The sequence below is a fragment of the Oncorhynchus mykiss genome, chromosome 10 (assembly GCF_057628025.1).
Source record: "Oncorhynchus mykiss isolate SJ-2025 chromosome 10, ASM5762802v1, whole genome shotgun sequence".
Classification (NCBI taxonomy): Eukaryota; Metazoa; Chordata; class Actinopteri; order Salmoniformes; family Salmonidae; genus Oncorhynchus; species Oncorhynchus mykiss.
The window spans coordinates 20,221,877-20,246,086 of record NC_143031.1 but is presented as its reverse complement, the minus strand read 5'-3'; the positions used below and the strand labels follow the sequence as shown (position 1 = coordinate 20,246,086).

Here is a 24,210-nt window from a genome sequence, read left to right as displayed (position 1 = left end):
GCCCATCTTTGCAACAACAACAAATACACTAATCATTATTTCAATAGGGAATGCTTTGGCTTGCTTATCAGATGGTTCCACCAGGCTCAGTCATTGGAGTATTGTGTGAGAGATTAACTGTGTTCTATGATTCATTTGCTCTTATTACATTTCAGTTTTAGTTTCCTGGTGCGATTTGTCCTCTTAAACAGAGAAAACCAGCTGCAGGCAGAGCCTGGAAAGAGAGCAAAACTGAGGACAAAACAACAACAACAATAGCAAGTACCATTTTCCAAATGGACTGGAAAAAACAATTATTTACATGCGTTAATGTCTATTCTGCAACTGTGAGCAGGAAAAAGGATACTCATGCAAAGACAAGATACTGAGTCAGGATGAAAAATAAAGGACAGTCATCATCTAACACACATATGCAAATAATGTAGATTAAATGAAAGGTAACACTTCTGGTCAGAAGTAGTGCACTATTTTGGGAATCAAGTGCCCTTTCGGATGCACCCCAATATTAAGACATTGCCTTTAAAATTCAAGTGGAATGTACATAAAAGAACAATCCACCATGAGAATAAGTAGGATAGTAACTACTTTCCAAATAGAATATGTATTTTGACATGTGTGGATAAATATTTTGGCATTGAAAGGCACTATATAAATCCCATTTATTATTATTATTATTATTATTATTATTATTATTATTATATATGACTGATGTTGTGGGCTAATACTGTAGTTCGCCCAGCCCGGGATAGGGGGGGTTAGACTCAAGGCCCCTGCGGGTCTCCGAGGGCCCAGGTTCCCTGTCATCATTCCCTACTATCTCTCTGGCAGGGCAGAGTGAGTGAGCAAGAACTGGGTCAGGAGATAAAAAAGAGCAGTGAGGCTGTGCCAAGGCGGAATTCCGCCACTATCACCACCATCACATCACCACCAACCAATCACTATCACCACATCCCTATCACCATCATCACATCACTATCACCACTATCAAAATCATCACAACACTATCACCACCATCTATCACTATCACCACCACATCACAATCACCACCATAACATCACTATGATCACCATCACATCACTAACACTATGATCACATCACTATCACCACCATCAAAATCATCACAACACTATCACCACCATTACTATCTCTACCATCATATCACTCTCTCAATAAAAACATCACTATCACCATCACATCCCTATCACCACCACCACCCCATCACTATCACCATCACCATCACATCCATGTCACTACCATCACTATCATCACCACCATCAAACCACTATCATCACCATCACATCCCTATCACTACCATTACAACACTATGACCACCCTCACATCACTATGACCACCATGCCATCACTGTCACCACTATCACCATCATCATTATGACCACCACCCCATCAATTTCCCCACCATCACAACCCTATCACTACCATCACTATCAACACCATCACCACCACGACCGAGGAGGAGGATTAGAATGAGAGGCCAAGGGCACACTAGCTGAATCTCCAATATTATGCATATGATCTCTGTCCAGGTAAACACAGAGGCTTACAGTGTTATCTATTATGCGCCTGTCCCTGCTTGCTGCAACAGTACAGTTGCTACTAAAGAGTTTAGCAAAACATTCTGAGAGGCAGTTGAAAATGTGTGTTCAATTTTGTTGTTGTCATTGTCACTAAGCAATAAGTCAGGGCTGCCTTGGTAACCAAATATCTCTGCTTGCCTCTGCTCTACTCTAACTGCGGCAGACTGAACGAACAGGAGAACCTATGGATAATCTCATTGGAAGACAGATCCTCCCTTTTCACCCACTTTCCTCCCCCTTTGCATCGAGACAAAGCTACCGTAGGCTCCTGCATCATGCCCGCGCCATTCTTTCCATGCATTTACAGTGGGCATTAAGACAAATTACCCTAATTAACGACTTCAGAGTCAACACAATTAGGCTTATTTACAGCATCACTAAACAAGCGGATAAGACTATTTTAGTCCATTCATCAGCACTCTTCGTATTTACCAAAATAATCAATGAGAGGCCTAACGGATTCCTCGTTACAGTTTTTAATAAAGCTCACAGAGACAACCAAAGAATTATTGGGGTAATAGCAACTGGTTAATTGATTTAAGTGTGGAAAATACGGCATACTTTTAGCGAGCTATAGTAGTTCGCTGAATAGTTATTGAGGCAAGGTCTAACAATGACAATGTATGGTTTTCTTTGAAGACATGGTTTAAAGAAACCATGTCTGCTATTTATTGTTTTGCCATAATCAGGGCTGGAATTAGCTTAAAGCTGGAATCCTTAATTGAAACAATAACAAAGCAGTTTTGGTAAAATACTGTGGGATGGGCCTGGAGAAATGTAACCACTCTCAAATTCAAAGCAAGAGCTACTTATGCAAGGATTGATCCTCCATGATATCAAGACACGCATTCATATGCACGCACAGCCATCACCCTCGAACGGGAGTTCAGCTACGAAGATGACAACTTAACATAACCAGTGTCGTTTCTAAATCATAGGAGAGCTTCCGCCATGCCCCAAATGTACCTTTAACTTCAATCCCCAAGCAGCTTGCCACGGCTCCCTATGGCTCCCCAGTTACCACAGGTCGGTCAGCTATTCATTACCTTTGCTGCAACTGCAATTTGAATAGCAGCCACGTAGTCTGACAGGCAGCAGCCCCTGCAGCAGTGGAACTGACATCGGCTGATATCTCACCCACCCCCTGCTTACAAGCATACTGTTGATAAGGCAATATAAATGCCGAGAGGCAAAATTTGTAATTTGTCTTCTTTCCCTTTCAAAAGGAGAACATCCCATTTGAATTCAAATTGCAATGTGACGGAAGCTTTCAAAAAATGGAAACAGGCATCAAAGTGGTACCTACCTGCATATTTATCTTATCATGTGGTATACCTGGGTCTATCTATACATAATGGGGCCAATGTGTGACATTGGGATCAACATTTCTAAAAAAATAATACTATTATTTTTATGCAGTGTACTTAGAGGAACATATGCAAATTGTACATTACTCCACCTATACAACAACATAGGTCTAGGACTATACATCCTTTAAGCAGAGTTTAAACAGACATTGGTAAGTCAAATTCAAGGACTTTAATATTGGCTGTACTAGAGAATTTCAAACCTTTTTTTGTAAGAACAAAATATATGGGATTGATTTGAAGAAAATTAGCTTAATTAATTTGATTAATATTATGGTGTTTCTATTCCAAGAAAAACAAAAAACAAAACCCTCAGGGTTTCCATTAAAAATATGGCACTGTGCAACGTGACCGGTCAGGAGTAGGCTACAGTACAAAGAGCAAAATAATCCTAAGATTTTCACAGCCTAATAGTTGTCTATCCAATACCCAAATGGAGATTCAGTGAACAAAAAAATTATCATAGATTTATCAAGACCAGTCCCCATTCTTGTTTCAGAGCAGCGTGAAACGGTGCTGAAATAGTTGACCACACGTGGGTAGGCTATTACTTCAAATCTTCAATATGCTTTAAATGCCACAATGTCACAAATAATTGAACACGCACAATTCTTAAAACTCTAAGAAGGGTAATAGATGATCTGCACTGCATATTGAACTGACATTCTTATTGTTATATTCCACACATTACTGTGTGTTTTGATTCCCTCTCTCTCTCTCGCACACGCACTTGCTGTCTTGACCTCTGAATTCTCGGCTATGAAAAGTCAACTGGCATTTACTCCTAAAGTGCTGACCGGTTGCACCCTCTATAACCACTGTTTATATTATTTGACCCTGCTGGTCATCAATGAATGTTTGAACAGCTTGAAAAATGATCTAGCCTTTATGGCCATGTACTCTTATATTCTCCAACCAGTTTGGATTTAAGTATAACTTTAGTATGACTGACGCCTTTAGTGAGTGGTCTAATGCTTTAATAATTAATCATTTCTGCCGTCTGAATTCACATTCATTATATAAATAGGCCCATGTGCACCTTGATATTGGGGGTGAGCCATACGGCCATGCCTAACTGGGAAAGAGGGATGGAGCCGGTCGAGCGCAACCCAGGAGACATGGAGATGCGGGGATCCGAGCTTGGGCGAGAGCCAAAGCCTCCCTCCCGGCCCAGAACCCTGCGTCGAGGGAGGGGAGAAGTAGAGGGTGTGGGCCCCCTACACTACCCGGTCGTCAGAGAGTCATAGATACTCCCACTGTTCACTTTTGGCCCTCTGACCTGCAACCGTTTTTTTACGGTTATAAATGTGTTCCCTTTCTTGTAGTGCCTCTTATTGCCCGTTTTACTATCGTCCTGGGCTTATAGATCGAGTCAAATCTTCATTAGATGAACTGCAGCATGTCAGCTAAAGCAATTTTACTTCATGAATGCATTTGAAAGTTTTTAATATTGTGATAGTGAAAGCAAAATTCCCCTCAAGGAAATGAACATTACAGTTACACCAACTGGTAGGATAATCACACAATTGTACAACATGGTAAGAGAACTGGTGAAGAATGTTTCCCCCTCTACATACACATTTCTTTACCGGAATCTCTGAATTATAATACTGGCAGATCCATAAAATGTCCTTGTACAGTGGTAGATCTAATTCAATTTAGAGGATTCAACATTCATATCTAAGGGGCTTTTATACAATTATAATGCAGGGTTAATTACAAAATGTATATTTATTAAGTATACTTTTTGTCTCAGAGAAGCTCAAAACGGTGCTGAAATAGTTGACCACACGCGGGTAGGCAATTGCTTGTTGGGGGGATTTTCACACAGTAGCTATTAATCTAATCGTTGGATAACAGATCGGCTCTCGGAACTCAGCAACCAGCTTCGATATTTTCTCTCTCTCTCTCTTACGCACTTGCTGTCTTGACCTTTGTGATAGAAAAATTACATACTTAGCTGATTTGTTTAATATTAATACTAAACAATTATATATTTAACTAAGAGTAAGACTGGCCTGCTAAGGCTGAGTTTTTATGGTGTCCACTCTAGCTTCCTGCAGCTAGTCTTGGCATGGAGGAAATGGGCTTTACTGGTGATAAAACTTTACAGCCACATTCCATTCTATGATCAGTGGTGCACTGGGGAGATGTATTCCATGGACAGGATGTGGGGTGGTTGTAACTGGGATAGAGATGGACTGGAACAAAGGGTCTTAGACATCCTGGCATGTGGGAAATTAGGCCAGGGTCAGGGGTTAAGGTAACGCCAGGTGCAGATAAAGCCAGGATGAACCCAGAGTGACTTATGATGCTCTTTGATCTGCCTGGGAGGGTTGGAACTAAGCCTTCTTGGAGTCCTTTAAAGATGTCTGTTTTTCATTGTTAGGGAAGCTCTCGGCAACAAAACTTAGTGTGCGGTCGATGGTTTCATTATTGCAATAATTAATCGGTGTTAAATAAAGATCAATGTTTGAAGAAATGACCAAGTCTCTCTCATTACTGAATTTCCATGACACCTAATGCCCGACTATGAAAAGCCAACTGACATTTACTCATACACTCTAAAAAGTAAAGGTTCTTCAAATTGAAACTGTGGGGGAACCACTATAAGTTCTCTGAAGAACGCTTGAAAAAGGTTCTTCAAAAAAAACAACTTATCATTTTTTAACTGTCTGTCACTCCATTATATTTTTTTAGTAATAATAATAACAATATTGACTGAAATAATTAATTGCTTACTTAGCGGTACCACAAATGTGAATTCATATTTACAAAACAATTTACCAAACAAAACACATTGCAAAATTGCAACATTTCTGCAGACATGTCAGACCATAATAAATACATACACTTTTCATTATATCATAAAATAATTATGTACAAAAAAACAACATACATTAAAAATGAATCATAGGTAAACTAACAATATTGTAGACTTGATGCTAAATACAGATTTTTTTTTGCTTTAGTGTGTGTGTGCCCAACAACCACTTAATTATGTTAGGAAGTTTGCCATCTTTATGACCGGCCCTGGTAACTTCACCCCAACTTCTCTTATCCCCAGAACTGTAACGAACTTCTTCTTCGTCTGATGAGGAGTAGGATAGATCGGACCAAAATGCAGCGTCGTAAATTTATTACAACTGGTGAAAACACAGAAAACACCTACCCACAAACCATAGTGGGAAAACAGGCTGCTTACGCATGGTTCTCAATCGGAGACAACGACTGACAGCTGCCTCTGATTGGGAACCATACCAGGCCAAACACAAAAATACAAAACATAGAACAAAAACATAGAATGCCCACCCCAACTCACGCCCTGACCAAACTAAAACAGAGACATAAAAAAGGAACTAAGGTCAGGACGTGACAAGAATATAAGTATTTTTTACATTTTGGGGAAATTTTACTGAAAACAAAAAATACAGCCCCAGCAGAGCCCCATGGGGACGTCCTCTATGGCGTGGATGTTCTCCCAATCAAAGGCCAGCATGATTTCACTCTCATGGTGAAATGGATTTTCCGCCGATGTGCAGTAAAGGAGTGGGGACCTGTGAAATCTGTGTCAACAAAAGTAAGAAAAGATGAATACACATACAATTAATACACACCCTATATAAACCACTGTTTATATTATTTGACACTGCTGGTCATCATTTTTACATTGTATTCAACTTCCAGCGAGACTGTTCAAGCCATCGACTCACTGATGGTTTAAGATGATGGGCGATCGGCAAATGCAGTCTGGAATCTGCTGGCATCACAGCACAACATTAACGTCGCTCTAATCACAGTCAGAAGACATTTGAAGAAACTTGAGTGGACTTATGGAAAGGCTCTGTAATATATATATATTTTATTTAACCTTGAAGAACAAATTCTTATTTACAATGGCGGCCTACCCCGGCAAAACCCAGAAGACGCTGGGCCAATTGTGCGCCGCCCTATGGGACTCCCAATCACGGCCAGATGTGATACAACCTGGATTCGAACCAGAGATTGTAGTGATGCCTCTTGCAATGAGATGCAGTGCCTTAGACCGCTGCACCACTCGGGAGCCATGACCAATATGACCAATATATATACATATATACAGTGCCTTGCGAAAGTATTCGGCCCCCTTGAACTTTGCGACCTTTTGCCACATTTCAGGCTTCAAACAAAGATATAAAACTGTATTTTTTTGTGAAGAATAAACAACAAGTGGGACACAATCCTGAAGTGGAACGACATTTATTGGATATTTCAAACTTTTTTAACAAATCAAAAACTGAAAAATTGGGCGTGCAAAATTATTCAGCCCCCTTAAGTTTTGCTGCGATTACAGCTGTAAGTCGCTTGGGGTATGTCTCTATCAGTTTTGCACATCGAGAGACTGACATTTTTTCCCATTCCTCCTTGCAAAACAGCTCGAGCTCAGTGAGGTTGGATGGAGAGCATTTGTGAACAGCAGTTTTCAGTTCTTTCCACAAATTCTCGATTGGATTCAGGTCTGGACTTTGACTTGGCCATTCTAACACCTGGATAGGTTTATTTTTGAACCATTCCATTGTAGATTTTGCTTTATGTTTTGGATCATTGTCTTGTTGGAAGACAAATCTCCGTCCCAGTCTCAGGTCTTTTGCAGACTCCATCAGGTTCTCCCAGAATGGTCCTGTATTTGGCTCCACCCATCTTCCCATCAATTTTAACCATCTTCCCTGTCCCTGCTGAAGAAAAGCAGGCCCAAACCATGATGCTGCCACCACCATGTTTGACAGTGGGGATGGTGTGTTCAGGGTGTTGCTTTTATGCCTTTTTTTGCATTGTTGCCAAAAAGTTCCATTTTGGTTTCATCTGACCAGAGCACCTTCTTCCACATGTTTGGTGTGTCTCCCAGGTGGCTTGTGGCAAACTTTAAATGACACTTTTTATGGATATCTTTAAGAAATGGCTTTCTTCTTGCCATTCTTCCATAAAGGCCAGATTTGTGCAATATACGACTGATTGTTGTCCTATGGACAGAGTCTCCCACCTCAGCTGTAGATCTCTGCAGTTCATCCAGAGTGATCATGGGCCTCTTGGCTGCATCTCTGATCAGTCTTCTCCTTGTATGAGCTGAAAGTTTAGAGGGACGGCCAGGTCTTGGTAGATTTGCAGTGGTCTGATACTCCTTCCATTTCAATATTATCGCTTGCACAGTGCTCCTTGGGATGTTTAAAGCTTGGGAAATCTTTTTGTATCCAAATCCGGCTTTAAACTTCTTCACAACAGTATCTCGGACCTGCCTGGTGTGTTCCTTGTTCTTCGTGATGCTCTCTGCGCTTTTAACGGACTTCTGAGACTATCACAGTGCAGGTGCATTTATTCGGAGACTTGATTACACACAGGTGGATTGTATTTATCATCATTAGTCATTTAGGTCAACATTGGATCATTCAGAGATCCTCACTGAACTTCTGGAGAGAGTTTGCTGCACTGAAAGTAAAGGGGCTGAATAATTTTGCACGCCCAATTTTTCAATTTTTGATTTGTTAAAAAAGTTTGAAATATCCAATAAATGTCGTTCCACTTCATGATTGTGTCCCACTTGTTGTGGATTCTTCACAAAAAATACAGTTTTATATCTTTATGTTTGAAGCCTGAAATGTGTCAAAAGGTCGCAAAGTTCAAGGGGGCCGAATACTTTCGCAAGGCACTGTATTTTCTGAACATCAACCATGTGTGTTCTCTTGTTTTGTACGGTTCTGTAGTTTCGTCCTAATAATTTGTCTGACAAACAAAGAACTTTGCGTCCTCCAGGTCCAGGCATGGATCAAAGCTGGCAATCCGCATCAACGGATCATTGGTCGAGTGTTTTTCAATGGGCCCCAGATGCTTAGTCCAGTTCTAGGCTTGCTCATTTGTGAGTGTGCGTGTGTCTTTGGCAGAATGCTCCAAGCATGATGATCACTGTGTGTTGGTGGCGGCAGCATTTCACACAAGAGGCCATCCACAGATATAAGCTCAGCATGCTCTATATTAGCTGTAATGGGCCCAGGCTGGTAGAACATGGGGGAACAGTGGGATGGTAAAAGGGATTAAGCAGTCACATACCATCACTGATGGGATATACTTACGTTCTTATAGACCTAGCATATTTGACATATTCATAGCTCTGACTGGCTCCGAGTTGTCAGCGTTCTCTCTATTTAAAGTCCAGTTCGATTTACCAGGTATGTTTTTTATGTATATATGTGTAATTTCCCATTTGTATTCAACATCTTTCTTTTGCGTTTAATCTTCCCGTTTACATTTGGACATTCTTAGAGGTAATGAAATCATGTCTTTTGTAAAGTCACAGTTTAAAGAGCCATACCTTCAAGGCTCCTGTCAAAGGTTCCTGACAAATGTAAAACAAACCTGCAGACATATTCAAATATAAGGTTTACTAGGCCTATACATTTGGAGTCTCCCCAGCTAATCTTCTTCTCAAATCAACCTCAGAAAGGCTATCACACAGAAAGGTAACAGTGTATACAGTACAGTATATTGGATGGATATTGTTCAAGACAGACATGATCATTCACTTACTGCAAGACAGTAACATGTTTTTTCCCCCAATGAGGGCCAAGTTTAGGCTCAAACTCAAACCATTTCCTTCGATTCTTTCTCTTCTTTAAATTCAAGGCTGGGATTAATCCCTTAGCTCAGCTGTAGGTTTGCACAGCTCTGAAATCCTGGAGAGAGAGATAGGGAGAGAGCGAGAGGGGGGGGGGGGAATGTAACGGTGAATGCTTTGATCTTCCACAACAACAGCTATATAGACCGTGTGAAAAGTGGCTTATGGCCCCTTTGCTTTTCTCCTTTTCTATACCCACTATTTCCTTCCCTCTCTCGCACGCTGGATTCATTGTGTCTTTGCTTGTGTCATGTTGGTGTGTGTGTGTGTCTAACTATCTTTGTGTGTACAAGAGAGCATTTCTAAGACACCTGACAAAACAGCCCATTGATATAAAGAGCCTGACACAGCCTGCCTGGGTAAAGCCTGAACGCTCCTCATCTCTCTGAGTGCATGAGTGACAGTGCAGTGCCGCAGCTGCCATCTGCTGCTACACACTGTGGATGTTTGCTTACACATATTACAACTTCTGTTAGCTTTAGTGGCCGCTAGCCTGCTCTGTTAGGCCTATGTATTAAACATCTGTGGAGGCAGAATGTCTTTGAAGAGCGACTGCCCCTTATTAGCAACTTCTCGTTTTGAAAATGGCCTATGTGGCATCAATATGAGCCGGAGCCATGTATTCTAGTGTCAAAATTGCCTACAATAGGACAATGTATATAGGGCAATTTTATTCATAAAGTCAGTCTTGTCCAAAACTGAGATTTATATTTCACAGAATAAAGGGTACCATAAGGGTGTTCTGTGTGTTGTTGTTTTTTTTTTTTTATCCTGCCCACATGCCCACAGCTGGCAGCACTCAAGTAATCATCTTTTCAGAGCACAGCTGCACTCAACCCAATTGTAATGCCCATGGTCAATTTGGTATGACATTTTGTATCCCCATGGGGCTAGTTAGGGACCATCATTAAATTACAAAATGGGACAATATTTCAAAAGGTCAATAGCACAAAAAATGTTTTGCTATAAATTGTAGAAATTAATTTACAAACATTGAAAAAAATTAATAAAAGATGTGCAACATGAACATTTTGTCCTATTCACATTACAATTTATTGACGGTCCCTAAAAATCTTGGGTGATAGGTTTGCCACGGTCGCACGCCAGCCGGCTGAAGTTAATTGTCAAAATAGTTTGGCTAACTCTTCCCACCTGCGAACACACATGAGACACCCACATGACCACTCCCCGAAACCAACTCACGCTTGAATTCAGTCTTGGCATAGCATTTCTTTATCCAAGCGTATGGTCATGTTGCAGCAAAGGGAGATTCCTAGATGTGAGAAGTGCGCAGGAGGGCATGAGACGAAGGGATGTGTAGTATCAGTGGAGAAAGGTGTGTGTGTTAGCTGTGGGGGTGACCATGGGGCTGGAGATCGGAGGTGTCCGGTGCGAGAAGGCAGGTAGTACAGAAAGAGTAGTACAGAAAGTGCCGTATGCTGAAGCAGTGAAGAGAGTGGTAGAAGAAGATGGGGACAGGGTGAGAGATCCTGAGGGGATTCTTGTCAATAGGCAGAGACCAATAGAGAGGGATGGGAATAATATGTGCTTCAGTAAGGTGGGTTTCTTAGCATTCATACCCATGGTTGTCAACTCTACTGCAGAAATGGAATGTAAGTCACAGAAAATAGGTTGTGGTGGCAGCTATAGAGAATTACTTGGGATTGTGAGGTTTTACTGCAGAAGAGTTGTAGGGGGTGTTGACTGGTAGAGTTCTGTCCTCCCAGACCATTGGCCTGGAGTAAGATTAGATAGGCTTAAATAGTGGAATAGGGTGGTTTTTTGTTGTTGTTGTTGTGAGGGCTAATAGTTTCCAGGGTCATTTTCCTTTTCCCCAATTTTGTATTACTGGTATTTGACATAGGTAGGCTGTGACTGGTCTCTCACTCCAGTACAGTAGGTGGCGATGTATGCACCTAAAAGTTGGATGCGATCAGCCAACTCAATCCTGAAGAAGAAGCATTTCTTAATGAACCAAATCTAAAACATGGCCAAATCAGGAAAGTGCAGCAGCTGTTCTAGCCTCCAGAATTAATTAGAAACATTTTATTCTCCATTGTTTGATACATGTATGCGGCACACATGCCACTTATTCAAATGAGATCAAACTGCTACAAAACGTTGCTTGTTTAATAGATCGCAAATTAATTAAAGGGATCAGTGAAGACATTTCCCAGTAGAGTCAATACCTGGCCCTATATCTAGACAATGAAGACTACTACTGCTAGAGAACAAACCAAAAATATTTTGGGGGGTTGGTTTCACGGACAGAGTTTAATTTATTTCAGGACTAGGCTAATTCTACTTAAATTAATCTAGATTTAAAAATGGCTTTCTGAGACGTTGCTTAACTTCAGATTCATCGTTCTAGACTAGGGAGTCTCAGACTAAGGTAAATACGGACTAACTAGTTCATCTTTGTGAAGCCTGATGAGATTAACGACGTGCACTTGGTGCTGACCTGAGGATGCGTCAAAAACCAGGGATTGAACACTAATACATGTGTAGCCCAAGCATTGTGTGGAATTGGAGCAAGTCACCTAAACCAAACAATGGACAGAGGTAATTTTGGATGGGACGTTAAATAGGTGTCCTGACTCTCTAAAGTCTGCGCCACTTCGGAACTGAAATTAGCATCATAAAAAAAATCCCCAATAAAATCTGCCAGTTTAAGCTAGAGACGTCTCAATCCACCTATGCATCTGCCTATGTTGCACTTTTGCGGTGAAAGGGGACAAAGCTAGAGTGGTGTTTTGCTGCTTTCAAAACAACTGGGAACTCGGAGATCTCCAACTTCCAACCCTAGTGGTTTCAAAACAACTGGGAACTCTGAAAAAAATAGCTCTGACTGGGAAAAATCTATTTGAATGGTCATCCAACTCAGGAACTTGGGCCTCTATCAAGAGCTCCGGCCTGAAGATCACTGACCTTGTATTTTCAGAGTTCCCAGTTGTTTTGAACGCAGCAGATGAGACATCCTGAAAAATCGGTCTTCTCACAAAGTCGTTTGGTTTTAGAATGATTTGGCCTACAAATAATTACCCCACAATGGAAAGATGAGATTCTTAATATTTTTTATACGTTTTTTACTCCACTTTTTTCTTCTGAACTTCTTAGATCATTGTTGGTTAAGGGCTTGAAGTAAGAATCTAGACTTGTCTAGATCTACACCTGTTGTATTCGGCGCATGTGACATAAAAGTTGATTTGAGGTCTCAAGAACACAATGGTGTTCTGTTTTGCTCTACGACCCCTAAAAAAAGTGTCTTGGGACCCGTTAGCAGTCGGTACAGCCGACCTGCCAACTTCTCTCTGTAGAGTCTGAACAGTTTGGGCTACACACTAATACAGTGGGGCAAAAAAGTATTTAATCAGCCACCAATTGTGCAAGTTCTCCCACTTAAAAAGATGAGAGGCCTGTAATTTTCATCATAGGTACACTTCAACTATGACAGACAAAATGAGGAAGAAAATTCCAGAAAATCACATTGTAGGATTTCTTATGAATTTATTGGCATAATATGGTGGAAAATAAGTATTTGGTCAATAACAAAAGCTTATCTCAATACTTTGTTATATACACTTTGTTGGCAATGACAGAGGTCAAACGTTTTCTGTAAGTCTTCACAAGGTTTTCACACACTGTTGCTGGTATTTTGGCCCATTCCTCCATGCAGATCTCCTCTAGAGCAGTGATGTTTTGCTGGGCAACACAGACTTTCAACTCCCTCCAAAGATTTTCTATGGGGTTGAGATCTGGAGACTGAATGTATTTTCTTCTTAATGTGTTTGAGCCAATCAGTTGTGTTGTGACAAGGTAGGGGTGGTATACAGAATATAGCCATATTTGGTAAAAGTCCATATTATGGCAAGAACAGCTAAAATAAGTGAAGACAAACAGACATTCAATTCTTTAAGACATGAAGTTCAGTCAATAGGGAAGATTTCAAGAACTTTGAAAGTTTCTTCAAGTGCAGTCGCAAAAAAACATCAAGCGCTATGATGAAACTGGCTCTCATGAGGACCTCCACAGGACCACCACCCAGGACAATGGATCGAGTTCCAGTAGTCCACCACCCAGTAGTTGGACCACCACCCAGGACAATGGATCTAATTCCAGTGGTTGACCCAAAACAACGACGCCGCAGAAGTTGCAGACGAAGTGGCCACCCGGCCAGGCTCCATAGGCGGGTATGTCGCCCACCATTCCCGAGTATACTACTAGCCAATGTCCAGTCTCTTGACAACAAGGCATATGAAATTCAAGCAAAGGTTGGCTTCCAGAGCGATATCAGAGATTCCAAGATTCTCTGTTTCATGGAAACATAGCTCTCTTTGGCTATGTTGTCGGAATCGGTCGAGACACCGGCCTTCTCCATACATTGCGCCAACATAGATAAACACCTCTCTGGGAAGAGGAAGGGCGGGTGTGTATACTTTATGATTAACAACTCATGGTGTAATCATAACAACATCCAGGAACTCCTTCTGCTCACTCGATCTAGAATTCCTTACAATCAAATGCCAGCCATTTTACCTACCAAGAGAATTCTCGTCAGTTATAGTCACAGCTGTGTACATTCCCCCTCAAGCAGACACCAAGACGGCCATCAAGGAACTTCACTGGACTATATGCAAACTGGAAAGCATACATCCTAAGGTTACATTTATTGTAGCTGGGAATTTTAACAAAGTAAATTTGAGAACAAGACTATCTAAATTCTTCGGCAAATCCGACCACGACACCATCTTGCTCCTCCGTCTTATAGGCAGAAACTCAAACAGGATGTACCAGTGATGAGAACCATTCAACGCTGTCCGACCAATGGAAAGCCACGCTTCAAGATTGTTTTGATCACGCGGACTGGAATATGTTCCGGTCAGCCTCTGAGAACAACATCGACTGCTGACTCGGTGAGTGCGTTTGTAAAGAAGTGCATGGGAGATGTACCCACTGTGACTATTAAAACCTACCCTAACCAGAAACCGTGGATAGATGGCGGCATTCGTGCAAAACTGAAAGCGCAAACCACATAATTTAACTTTGGATAGAGGTCTGGGAATATGGCTGAATATAAACATTGTAGTTTTTCCCTCCGCAATGCAATCAAACAAGTGAAATGCCAGTACGGGGACAAAGTGGAGTCGCAATTCAACGGCTCAGGCACGAGACGTATTTGGCAGGGTCTACAGGAAATCACAGACTACAAAAAGAAAAGAAGCCACGTAACGGACACCAACGTCACGCTTCCAGACAAACTAAACACCATCTTTGCTTGCTTTGAAGAAAATACAGTGCCACCGTCACGGCCCACTAACAAGGACTGCTCCGGAGTAAAACATTTAAACGTGTTAACCCTCGCAAGGCTGCTGGCTCAGATGGCATCCCTAGCCGCGTCCTCAGTGCATGCGCAGACCAGCTGGCAGGGGTATTTACAGACATATTCAATCTCTCCCTATCCCAGTCTGTTGTCCCCACATGGCTACCATTGTTCCTGTACCCAAGAAGGCAAAGATAACTGAACTAAATGACTATCGCCCTGTAGCACTCACTTCAGTCATCATGAAGTGCTTTGAGAGACTAGTCAAGGATCATATCAGCTCCACCTTACCGCCACCCTAGACCCACTTCAGTTTGCATACCGCCCCAACAGGTCCACAGATGACGCAATCACACTGCCCTATCCCATCTGGACAAGAGGAATAACTATGTAAGATTTCTGTTCATTGACTACAGCTCAGCATTCAGCACCCTCCAATCTCATCATCAAGCTGGAGGCCCTGGGTCTCAACCCCACTCTGTGCAATTGGGTCCTGGACTTTCTGAGTTGCCGCCCCCAAGTGTTGAAGGAAGGAAACAACATCTCCACTTCGCTGACCCTCAACACTGCGTGCTCAGTCCCTCCTGTACTCCCTGTTCACCCATGACTGCGTGGCCATGCTTGCCTCCAACTCAATCATCAAGTTTGCAGACAACACAGCAGTAGTAGACTTGATTACCAACAACAACAACAACGAGACAGCCTACAGGGAGGAGGTGAGGGCACTTGGAGTGTGATGTCAGGAAAACAACCTCTCACTCACCGTCAAAAAAAACAAAGGAGATGATCGTGGACTTCAGGAAACAGCAGAGGGAGCACCCCCCTATCCACATGGACGGGACAGCAGTGGAGAAGGCGAGGTCAGTACAGGTGCACCAAAGCTGGGACCGAAAGCCTGAAAAACAGCTTCCATCTCAAGGCCATCAGACGGCTAAACAGCTATCACTAACTCAGAGGCTGCTGCCTACATTGAAACCAAATCACTGGTCACTTTAATACATGGATCACAAGTCACTTTATACAATGCCACTCTAAATAATGCCACTTTAATGTTTATATATATATATATATATCTTACATTACTCATATCACATTATATACTGTATTTTATACAATCTCTTGCACCTTGCCTATGCCGCTCGGCCATCTCTCATCCATATACTTACCATATACTAAATATGTACATATTCTCATTCACCCCTTTAAATTTGTGTGTATTAGGTAGTTATTGGGGAATTGTTAGATATTACTGCACTGTTGGAACTAGAAGCACAAGCCTTTCGCTACAAGCATGACCTACCACATCACCGCTGAGCCGTTGTTGCTCCTAGATGTTTCCACTTCACAATCACAGCACTTACAGTTGACCGGGGCAGCTCTTGCAGGACAGAGAAAAGGTAGCATCCTACTGTATGACGGTGCCACGTTGAAAGTCATTGAGCTCTTCAGTAAGGCCATTCTACTGCCAATGTTTGACTATGGAGTTGCATGGCTGTGTGCTTGATTTATACACCTGTCAGCAATGGGTGTGGCTGAAATAGCCAAATCCACTCATTTGAAGGGGTGTCCACATACTTTTGTATACACACTTTTTTCACATTCCGTTACATTACAGACTTGTCATAAAATAGATTTTTAAATTGTTTTCTTTCCCCCCTCAATCTGCACACAATACTCCATAATGACAAAACAAAAACAAGTATTTTTTTGGTTTGCAAATTTATAAATATCACATTTACATAAGTATTCAGACCCTTTACTCAGTACTTTGTTGAAGAACCTTTGGCAGCGAATACAGCCTAGAGTCTTTTTGGGTACAAGCTTGGCACACCAGTATTTGGGAGGTTTCTCCCGTTCTTCTCTGCAGATCCTCTCAAGCTCTGTCAGGTTGGATGGGGAGCATCACTGCACAGCTATTTTCAGGTCTCCCCAGAGAGGTTTGACCGGGTTCACGTCCGCGCTCTGGCTAGACCACTATAGGACATTCAGAGACATGGCCCGAAGCCACTCCTGTGTTGTCTTGGCTGTGTGCTTAGGGTTGTTGTCCTGTTGGAAGGTGAACCTTCAGCCCAGTCTGAGGTCCTAAGCGCTCTGGAGCAGGTTTCCATCAAGGATCTCCCTTTACTTTGCTCTGTATTTTCCCTCAAGCCTGACTACTCTCCTAGTCCCTGCCGCTGAAACATCCCCCACGATGCTGTCATCACCATACTTCATGGTTTTCTCCAGACCTGACGCTTGGCATTCAGGCCAAAGAATTCAATCTAGGTTTCATCAGACCGGAGCATCTTGTTTCTTATGGTCAGAGTCCTTTAGGTGGCTTTTGGCAAACTCCAAGCGGGCTGTCATGTGCCTTTTACTGAGGAGTGCCTTCCGTCTGGCCACTCTACCATAAAGGCATGATTCGTGGAGTGCTGCAGAGATTTATTTAACCAGGTAGGCTAGTTGAGAACAAGTTCTCATTTACAACTACGACGTGGCCAAGATAAAGCAAAGCAGTGCGACAGAAACAACAGAGTTACACGTAATTAAACGTACAGTCAACACAATAGAAAAATCTATGTACAGTGTGTGCAAATGTAGAAGAGTAGGGACGCGACATAAGTCATTAAATAGTCCATTGTGGCAAAATAATTACAATTTAGCATTAACACTGGAGTGATAGATGTACAGTTGAGGATGTGCAAGTAGAGATACTGGGGTGCAAAAGAGCAAGAGGATAAATAACAATATGGGGATGAGGCAGTTGGGTGTGCTATTTACAGATTGGCTGTGTACAGGTACAGTGCAGCTTACAGGTACAGTGAGCTGCTCTGACAGCTGATGCTTAAATTCAGCTGATGCTTAAAATTTAGAGAGGGAGATATAAGACTCCAATTCGTTCCAGTCATTGGCAGCAGAGAACTGGAAGGAAAGGCGGCCAAAGGAAGTGTTGGCTTTGGGGATGACCAGTAAAATATACCTGCTGGAGCGTGTGCTACGGGTGGGTGTTGCTATGGTGACCAGTGAGCTGAGATAAGGCGGGGCTTTACCTAGCAAAGACTTCTAGATGACCTGGAGCCAGTGGCTTTGGCGGCGAAAATGTAGTGAGGGCCAGCCAAAGAGAGCATACAAGTCGCAGTAGTGGGAAGTATATGGGGATTTGGTGACAAAACGGATGGAACTGTGATAGACTACATCCAGCTTGCTGAGTAGAGTGTTGGAGACTATTTTGTAAATGACATTGCCGATGTCAAGGAACGGTAGGATAGTCCGTTTTACGAGGGTATGTTTGGCAGCATGAGTGAAGGACACTTTGTTGCAAAATAGGAAGCCGAAAGAAGGGCCAGATGTATACAGAATGGTGTCGTCTGCGTAGTGGTGGATCAGAGAATCCCCAGCAGGAAGAGCGACATCATTGATGTATACAGAGAAAAGAGTCGGCCCGAGAATTGAACCCTGTGGCACCCCCATAGAGACTGCCCGAGATCCGGACAACAGGCCCTCCGATTTGACACACTGAACTCTGTCTAGTAGTTGGTGAACCAGGCGAGGCAGGCATTTGAGAAACCAAGGCTGTTGAGTCTGCCAATAAAAATGCAGTGATTCACAGAGTCGAAAGCCTTGGCCAGGTCTATGAAGAAGGCTGCACAGTACTGTCTTTTATCGATAGCAGTTATGATATCATTTAGGACTTTGAGCGTGGCTGAGGTGCACCCATGACCAGCTCGGAAACCAGATTGCATAGTGGAGAAGGTACAGTGGGATTTGAAATGTTTGGTGATCTGTTTGTGTCAGGTAATTATTTAATCAGTGTTCATAAATTCCAATTATATAAATCTGTCTGATACCCAGAGTTTGTCTTAAATAAAACAGACAGAATTCCCAGGTCACAATTGATCAGGTTCCAATTTATTTGCGAGAGCTACAAAGTTTCCACAAATTCATTCCTTCTTAAATCATCCTAAACTACACACACACCAACATGGATTTTCTCATGAGTCTAACCAGTTTATAACCCCTCAACTGACCGTTCCAGGCTCCCCCAGACATCATAACTCTGGAGGAGCCCTCCCTGTCCTCTCTTATCTCCACATACATACCTTTCTTCCTAGGTACATGCCATATAACCCCCCTAATATAACCCTGCTAATGGACAAACATTTAATACTACAAGAAAGACAGGGTAGAATTCTTGCCAGTTATAGTGCAGTTTACCTCATTTAGTCAATATTGATAAAAATCCCATAACAGTTTGTTAAATGGGCTTTTGAAGATTTTAGAAAGGCAGGGCAGGATGGATGTAGGTCTATAGCAGTTTGGGTCTAGAGTGTCTCCCCCTTTGAAGAGGCTTTCCAATCTTTGGGGATCTCAGACGATACGAAGGAGAGGTTGAACAGGCTCGTAATAGGGGTTGCAACAATTTCAGTGAATAATTTTAGAAAGCGAGGGTCCAGATTGTCTAGCCCAGCTGATTTGTAGGGATCCATATTTTGCAGCTCTTTCAGAACTTCAACTGTCTGGGTTTTGGTGAAGGGGATTCTGAGGTGCTTGGGCAAGTTGCTGCATGGTGTCCAGAGCTGTGGCTGGGGTAGGGGCAGCCAGGTGGAAAGCATGGCCAGCCGTAAAAAAAATGCTTATTGAAATTGTGGATATATCAGTGGTGACAGTGTTTCCTATTCTCAGTGCAGTGGGCAGCTGGGAGGTGGTGCTCTTATTCTCCATGGATTTTAAAGTGTCCCAAAACTTTTTGGAATTAATGATACAGGATGCTGTGTATATTGGTTCCTAACTTACCTGAAAAGTTGCATATCGCGGGGGATATTCGGTGCTAATGCAGAACGCCACAGGATGTTTTTGTGCTGGTCAAGGGCAGTCAAGTCTGGGGTGAACCAAGGGCTATATCTGTTCCTAATTCTATTTTTTTGAATGGGGCATGCTTATTTAAGATGATGAGGAAAGCACTTTTTAAGAACAACTAGGCATCCTCTACTGATGGGATGAGGTCAATATCCTTCCAGGATACCCGGGCCAGGTCAATTAGAAAGGCCTGCTCGCTGAAGTGTTTTAGGAAGCGTTAGACAGTGATGAGGGGTGGTTGTTTGACCGCAGACCTATTACGGATGCAGGAAATGAGGCAGTGATCGCTGAGATCCTGGTTGAAGACAGCAGAGGTGTATTTAGAGGGCAGGTTGGTCAGGATGATATCTGTGAGGGTGCCCATGGTTACAGATTTAGGGTTGTACCTGGTAGTTTCCTTGACAATTTATGTCAGATTGAGGGCATCTAACTTAGATTGTAGGACAGCCAGGGTGTTAAGCATATCCCAGTTTAGGTCAACAAACTCTGAAGATAGATGGCAATCAATTAACATATTTTTTATTTTTTTTATTTATTTAACTATGCAAGTCAATTAAGAACAAATTCTTATTTTCAATTACAGCCCCGGAACACTGGGTTACTGCCTTGTTCATGGGCAGAACGACAGATTTTTACCTTGTCAGTTCGGAGATTCGATCTTTCAGTTAATAGTCCAATGCTCTAACCACTAGGCTACCTGCCGCCCCATAAGGTGTCCAGGGCACAGCTGGGGGCTGAAGGGTGTCTTTAACAAGCTGCAACGGTGAGAGACTTGTTTCTGGAGAGGTGGATTTTTAAAAGTAGAAGCTCGAATTGTTTGGGTACAGACCTGGATAGTGTGGCAGATCTCTGCAGGCTAACTCTGCCCCCTTTGACAGTTCTATCTTGTCGGAAGATGTTATAGTTAGGGATGGACATTTCAGGATTTTTGGTGGACTTCCTAAGCCATGATTCAGACATGGCTAGGACATCAGGGTTGGAGGAGTGTGCTAAAGCAGTTAATAAAACAAGCTTAGGGAGGAGGCTTCTAATGTTAACATGCATGAAACCAAGGCTTTTACGGTGACAGAAGTCAACAAATGAGAGCACCTGGGAAATGGGAGTGGTGCTAGGGGCTGCAGGGCCTGGGTTAACCTCTGCATCAGGAACAGAGGAGGAGTAGGATAAGTGTATGGGTAAAGGCTATAAGAACTGGTTGTCTAGTGCGTTCGGAACAGAGAGTAAAAGGAGCAGATTTCTGGGCGTGGAAGAATAGATTCAAGGCATAATGTACAGACAAGGGTACAGTAGGATGAGAGTACAGTGGAGGTAAACCTAGGCATTGAGTGACGATGACAGACGTTGTCTCTAGAGGGACCAGTTAAGCCAGGTGAGGTCACTGCATGTGTGAGGGGTGGAACAATAGGGCTATCTATGGCATATTGGGCAGGGCTAGAGGCTCTACAGTGAAATAAGACAATCACTAACCAAAACAGCAATAGATGAGGCATATTGACATTAGGGAGAGGCATGTGTAGTCGAGTGATCATAGGATCCAGTGAGTTGCACTAGATGAGTCAGGTAGCCAATTCCGTAGTTGCTGCTATGCTAGGCTAGCTGGAGACACGGCGATTCAGACAGCTAGCGGGCCGGGGCTAGCAGATGGGCATCCGGCGACATCGCAATGGAAGAGCCTGTTGAAACCACCTCGGACGGTTACGTCGGCAGACCAGTCGTGATGTATCGGCGGGGCTCCGTGTCGGCAGTAAAGGGTCCAGGCCAATTGGCAAAGTGGTATTTTAGCCCAAGAATTGGCTGGTGGAACTCTTTGGCTACGCGGGAGATGGGCCTAGCTCGAGGCTAGCTCCAGGCTAACTGGTTAGATGGTTTTCATTATGGAAGGTTCTCCCATCTACACACAGGAACTCTGGAGCTCTGTCAATGTGACCACCGGGTTCTTCGTCACCTCCTTGACGAATGCCCTTCTCCTCCGATTGCTCAGTTTGGCCAGGCGGCCAGCTCTAGGAAGAGACTTGGTGGTTCCAAACTTATTCCATCATTTAAGAATGATGGAGGCCACTGCTAATGCTGCAGACATTTTTTGGTATCCTTCCCCAGATCTGTGCCTCAACACAATCCTGTCTCGGAGCGCTACGGAAAATTCCTTCGACCTCATGGCTTGGTTTTTGCTCTGACATGCACTGTCAACTTTGGGAACTTATATAGACAGGTGTGTGCCTTTATACATTCGCTTTGTCATTATGAAGTAGGGTGTGTAGATTGATGTGTTTTTTTAATTTATTTAATCCATTTTAGAATAAGGCTGTAATGTAACAAAATGTGGAAAAGGGGAAGGGGTCTGAATACTTTCCGAATACACTGTATAGTGTAGCTTAGTAGAACACCCCTACCCCTGACTTAGTCAGGGTTTAGACTCTTATTGGTTAAACCTGCTTCTTTAAAGCTTCGCTTAGATCTAGATTAACTCTAATCGTCCTTCTGGAAATCATACTAAAAATACTAAAAAAATCTAGACAAGGGAAAGTCTGAGACTATTTTAAACCATGTTTGAGAAATACAATTTCAGTTAGTCCAGTTTAAAAGTGTAATTTAGCCTAGGTTTAGGTTTAACCCGTGTCCGCAAAACCACCCGTTTATCTTTAAATTAATCAATCAATAACAGTTAACATGGCAGCACTCCAAAAAAGCATACTCTTTGAGCTGGTTTCCTCCGACTCAAATGAAGTCCTGTCCTAGAGTACTCAATGTCAGCGAATATGAGTCCTAGTCAATTTGTAAATTTTCCATTGAAATTGCTTTTGTATCCAGGTCTAGGTTTGATCTGTGTCTGAGAAACTGGCATCCCTAACTTTTAACTCCACCTTTAACTCAGCAGTGTGGTAGTGTGACTTTATCCAACCCTTACTGTTGTTCTATAGTCTCGCTATGATAACCATAACCCCAATTACAACAGCAAGGTGAGCTGGAGATACAGGCTATCCATCACAGTCAGAGCTGAGGGCGCCTGAGTTGGCAGCCGTCTCTCCCAGGGTAGAGCAGACTGAAGAGGTTCATTGGGTTTTCACTTTGGTGCAAGACAGAGCTTGTTGACAATTAAACCCACAATCAGAGGGAGCTGGCAGTGTAGTCCGAGATGGAACAGTGGGACTGTTTCAATTAAAAAGCAATGTGGACCTCCTCAAATATCAAAATCAAATATTGAGGAAGAATAAAGCATATTTGGGCTTTGCAAGAGCCTTTCTCCAAGGTTGTGTTCAGTAGGGAGGAAACGTTTAGAAACGGTGTATAATGGGGACGTACTACCTGAAGCTCTCCAATGAGAACACTGGTTTTTGTTAGTTACTTAACGTTTTGTTACGTTGTGTCCTACTGAACATGGCCCTGGATGAAATTATAGGAGAGAAGTTAATTACTGATGTTCAAATACAGCAAAGAGCCATGTCACACTGTTTCAGACCTGTAAGAATAACTAGCCCCAAGGTATTGAGCATGGTGCCAAGCAGTCTCTCTATCCATCAGAATAACCTAAAGTATTTGACTGTGAGATCCAAGGACGTGATTAGCATCATAAAGTTATGTCAATAAGACACGGGTGGGAACAAACTCAGTAATCCTACAATCATTCAAAAACCCTCCAATCCACCCCCCCACACACACACACACACCTCATGTGACCCGTGCTTTTTTGCCTCTACCATCTGCAGTTCCTGCATGAATGTGCTAATAGTGATCTAGCATGGTTCAGTCACCTCTTCCACCTTATTTCCAACCTAATGACTTTACTGTCATCCCAACATATAAAAACAGAGAATTCAGAGGCAATCAAAGCCTTTCTTTTTTCTTCCAATTTGCAGAGCAGAGTGGTCAGGTCTTTCATCAGCGATTTTTGGCAAACAGCATTTCTGTTTACTTTGTGCCCAGTTTTGAGTAGGTTACTTTCTAAATGTAATCTGTTACAGTAACTAGTTAACTGTCCAAAATTGTAATCAGTAGCGTAACTTTTAGGTTACCCAAACTCTACTTTTAGAATACTTTATTTTTTTTAATCATTAGATTAAAACAAAAATGTATATTACCAATTGAACGACATCTATTGGAGGATAAATCAATGTTAGAGTTTACATAGCTGGCTGTAAATGGAAGTTGCAGTATACTTTATAGGTTATGTAGGCTTATTCTAACCCATTGCATTCTACTTCAATACAGATAATAATATCATTAGGCTATATCTTTACATTCAATCCAATCCAGATTTCCAGTCATTCCAATTAATTGAATAGCTCTTGATCTTCAAGAATAGGACGTGTAACCCAAAAAACGAAGGACTTATTAGCTTAGTAGTTTTATGATTTTGTTGTCATGGAAGCATGCCCAGAACCATGTAAACACGTGCACAAGATCAGCAAGTATGCATGTGTCTCATGCATGTATTTTCATCTTGTGCACA

General features: G+C 42.4%; 1 long non-coding RNA gene across 1 annotated transcript in view; it reads right to left on the bottom strand.

The window, feature by feature from the left end:
* Nucleotides 1-6,099: 6,099 nt before the first annotated feature.
* LOC149979958 (uncharacterized) overlaps nucleotides 6,100-24,210 on the bottom strand; it is a 43,030-nt gene continuing 24,919 nt past the window's right edge. Inside the window, exons 2-3 of the long non-coding RNA XR_016484044.1 lie at nucleotides 9,520-9,665; nucleotides 6,100-6,527 (exon numbers count right to left, since the gene is read on the bottom strand). This is a non-coding gene — a long non-coding RNA (uncharacterized LOC149979958). The remainder of the gene's footprint in view (nucleotides 6,528-9,519; nucleotides 9,666-24,210) is intronic.